This window comes from Musca domestica, unplaced genomic scaffold (genome assembly GCF_030504385.1).
Source record: "Musca domestica strain aabys unplaced genomic scaffold, Musca_domestica.polishedcontigs.V.1.1 5, whole genome shotgun sequence".
NCBI classification, from domain to species: domain Eukaryota; kingdom Metazoa; phylum Arthropoda; class Insecta; order Diptera; family Muscidae; genus Musca; species Musca domestica.
In genome coordinates this window covers 5,923,767-5,928,403 of record NW_026712346.1, presented here as the reverse complement: position 1 = coordinate 5,928,403, position 4,637 = coordinate 5,923,767, and the positions used below count along the sequence as shown (strand labels likewise).

At 32.3% G+C, this 4,637-nt stretch overlaps 1 long non-coding RNA gene across 1 annotated transcript; it reads left to right on the top strand.

Annotated features, from left to right (window-relative positions):
* Positions 1-948: 948 nt before the first annotated feature.
* Positions 949-3,539, top strand: LOC131804905 (uncharacterized). Its single transcript, XR_009343383.1, has 3 exons — positions 949-1,595; positions 1,874-2,084; positions 2,158-3,539. It is a non-coding gene; the product is annotated as an uncharacterized LOC131804905 (long non-coding RNA).
* Positions 3,540-4,637: the final 1,098 nt, after the last annotated feature.

Sequence of the window (4,637 nt, the reverse complement as noted above, 5' to 3'; positions counted from 1 at the left end):
TATATATATATATATATATATATATATATATATATGTTCACGGATAAGAGAACATGTTTTTATGATAAAAGAGAATAGCGGGGCTACCTAGTGTAGATGAGAGGGAGTTGTTAAACTGGGATCTTCTTAATACAGTCCACATGAAATAAGATAAGAAAATGTGGTGAGCAGACCTTCGAGTTAGAAATAAATATTACAGAATTTTCAATTGCTGCATATGTTATGGTGGAGTTACATTACGGGATGTAATCTTGACTCAGACTGATAAGCAAGTGCAGCAGCAAACGGTAAAGACTTTGCGTCTTCTAATTGATCCCAGTTTACAATATATATATATATATATATATATATATATATATATATATATATATATATATATATATATATATATATATATATATATATTTCGAAAAATATCGCTCAAATAAAAAATTTAAAAAATGTGACTAAAATCATCAAAATATCGAACGTAGGGAGGTACAGTTGTATGGGGGATATACGATATCGTGGACCTATATAGACAATTCTATTTCAGGGGGTTAAATCATCAAATCATAAAAATACTGAATATCGGTGGTTACCGTTGTATCGGGTTAAACGATATCGTGGACCTATATATATAATTCTGTTCGTCCGATCTGCTTTTTATTGTGCACCAAACGTGTAAGATCCCAGTTTAACAACTCCCTCTCATCTACACTAGGTAGCCCCCCTATTCTCTTGTATCATAAAAACATGTTCTCTTATCCGTGAACATATATATATATATATATATATATATATATCTATATATATATATATATATATATATATCTATATATATATATATATATATATATATCTATATATATATATATATATATATATATATATATATATATATATATATATATATATATATGTATATATATATATATATATATGCACATACAACCAAATTTGGCCCGAATAGTATGCACATACAACCAAATTTGGCCTGAAAAAAAGTATGCCAAATTTTATCGAGATCGGTTCAGATTTGGATATATCTCCCATATAAAACTTCGATCGATTTACGTTTTATTGTGCACCAAACGTCTAATATTTGTCCAAATGGGATGGGATTTGAACTTACGAATTGAGTCTAGAAGCTAGTATATCAAATTTTGTGAAGATCGGTTCAGATATAGGTATAGCTCCCATATATACTGTTCATCCGATTTATTATGTTTGTTACCAACATGCAAGAGGAATTAGTAAACGTTTAAATATGTATATATGTACCGAAATATCTATTAATACAAACAGCATTAGCATTACCTGGAGGTTAATGGCAGATTTAAGGAGAATATAAAATATACACCTACTCCAGCCGATGACTTAATCCAGTCAAAAAACGTTTTATGTATTCCCACCTTAACTTCTGAAAAATATGTATTTCTGTTGTCTCTAAATTTGAAATAATTTCGATTTTTTTTTGTTTTTAATTCAAAAGAATACACACATCTACGAACTGTGTATATACGCAACAACAACCACATGCAAATTTGTTTTTGTACGTAATAAACGTGTAATGCAAGCCACACACGATACAACTGGTTGTACAACTTGGAGAGGTTGTATTCAAGTTTGTATAGTTTGTGGGTCAATTGAACGAAGTAGTGTCTCGGTTGTACAAAAAATCGAAACGTTAGTTGTGTTCCAGAACCTACAAATTAGTACTAATTAGTGCTAAATCTGCTACAACGCGTTCCCGTACTCCAAAAACTAGCAAAACTTGCAGCTCTCTCGAGAGAAAAATTGCGCTGAGTGGTGCACATTTCTGCTTGTTTTAGCTACATGAATTTGACCGAGCAGAAATGTGCAAATCGTAAATTTGACATTTAATTGGCAGGACTAACAAGGTTGAAAAATGTATTGATACATTTCAAAGTTCGCGCGTGACAACAAGTATAAAGAAAAAAGATAAACTTAAAAACTGAAGAGAAACTAATATTTGTCGTGCAAAAAACAAAAAGAGAAAATATGGAGGAGTGAAGAGGACTGGCTGAATGTGGAATCAGACGAAGAAACCGTATTGGAAAACAGTGCAAAATTAGTGAAAGGTAAATTGAAAAATTAAGCTTAAAATCACAGATGTTTGTTAATTACGGCGAACATTTTCTTTTTATTTTTTAGGTTGGCTGTCTTCCCAACTTGTGGCATTAAGTCTTCTAGCAGACTTAACATTAATTTAACCGGCGCCTCCAACCATGTCAGCTTCTCGGGGGTTGGGATTTGAGAAAACTCCACCTCTAAATACTCTTCAACGCATTCTGAAAACGAAACTTTCTAAATAAACAGCATTCAGAAATAATTATTAATTTTAACTTATTTTCAATACTCATTTTTTTTTAATTTCGGCGTCCATTTCAGTAAGGTTTCACCAGTCCGATTTAGACTGTTTTCTTTTGGAATTTTGAATGTTGACATTTTATCATACCAGACCTTGGGTTAATAAAAATATTGTGATATGTGCACTTTGAAGACAATCGGGCGCTTACATCAGATTTTATAAGAGATATAAGTATTCAAAATGTTTGACCCTTTGTGGGGGAGGTACTTGATGGAGTGAACCAATATTGTCCTATTGAACTGATACCATTATTTGGATTTGCAAAGTTGGAACAAAATCGGATTATCCCTTTTCTCTCTCTGCAGTAAAATATTTTCTTTAAAATTTTCGACCTTTTGTGGGGGAGATACCGATATTGCCCATCTCCGAGCACAATCTAAGTTTGATAATAATATTACCATCTACCAAGTTTGTACCTAATCGGATACTCCCTTCTAGAGTTATCGGGCGCACATTTTGAGATGAAAAAACTGCAACCAACTTGAGACTGCTGTCATTTTAAGACACTAAGACACTTGTCCGACAGCTGTTAACATTATTCCAGAGACAGTTCATTATATTGTTTACAAGCGTACAGAAGCATTTTGGTGAGAATTTTCCAGAAAAAAAGTTATTCGTTATGTAATTCAAGCGTGATAGTGTGATTTCTTTATATTTGGCAGGAAAACCACAAGTGGCTATCGTTAGAGCACTCCAGCATTTAAATGTCAATAAATCTTTGGTGTCTCGTACCACCGCTCGTTACCGTGATACAGGTACCAGCATCTGCAGAAATGGTTCGAAAAATAAAGGAGCGACTTAATCGAAACCCGCATCGCAGTGGCCGAAAAATGGCTCGTGACCTGAACATATCGCCATATTCCATTCGGCAAATATTGAAAAATGAGCTCGAAATAAAGCCACTAAAATTCCAAAAAGTGCAAGAACTTACACCGCAACAGAAAGAAAATAGACTCAAAAGAGCTAAAGAGTTGCTTCGCTTGGCCGAAAGTGGTGAACTGCCGAATTTGGTTTTCTCCGATGAGAAAACATTCGTTGTCCAATAGTTTGTAAACAAGCTAAATGATTACTTGCCAAAGAGGTCAGCTGAAAATGTGAACCTTCAGTTGACCACCAGAACTCAAGCGCGGCCATGGTGATGGTGTGGGCCGCCATAACAGCCGATGGTCGCTGTGTCTGGAGTATTATTGAAAGCAAGGTTCGCCAGGAATGGGCCAAAATACCGCAGAGTAACATTCGGGCATATATATATATATATATATATATATATATATATATTATATATATATATATATATATATATATATATATATATATATATATATATATATATATATATATATATATATATATATATATATATATATATATATATATATATATATATATATATATATATATATATATATATTATATTATATTTTTTGCTTTGATTCAATAAAATTTTAAAAAAAAATAACATTATGGCGTTTGACTTTGTTGCAGTTTTTTTATCTCACACTGTATATCATTTAGAACTGATACAAATATTAGGATTTGCAAAGTTGGAGCAAAATCGGATTATCCTTTTTCTCTCTGTGTAGTAAAATATTTTCTTTGAAAATTTCGACCTTTTGTAGCGGAGGTTCCAGAAGGAGTGGACCGATCTATGTATGATAATAATATTAGTATGTACCAAGTTTTGACCAAATCGGGTACTTTTTTCGAGAATTATCGTGCGCACCATCCAGCCAGACAGTAGAACGGACAGACATCGTTTTGGCCATATTAAATGGCTGAGGGTATAAAAACTGAAAATTTGTTTGGATGAAAAAATTAATAACTTAACAATGGAAATAGATGCTTGCACTCTATATTTAGCTAAAATCAAATAAAAAAGTTGAAAAATCCTCGAAGAAATAATTGAAAATGTGAAAACATATCTGGTAGTTTATGGTCGCATACAGGCATTTGTATAACAAGGGCTGTCCAATACGTCATGAATCCACATTATGTAGGTGGAGCTAGAACATTCCGTTGAAAAAAGGAATCATAAAGGCATCTATAGATCTGATGAAGCAATCAGTTAATATAACAAAAGACTAAACAAGTTAAAAAGCAGCTAAGTTCGGCCGGGCCGACCTTTATATACCCTCCAGTATTCGGAAGGAAATTTTTAAACAAACAAAAAAATATATATTTATATAAATATGTCGAAAAATATCGCTCAAATAAAAACCATCATATGTATAAAAATCGTTATATCTGTCATAAGCTGTAGTCT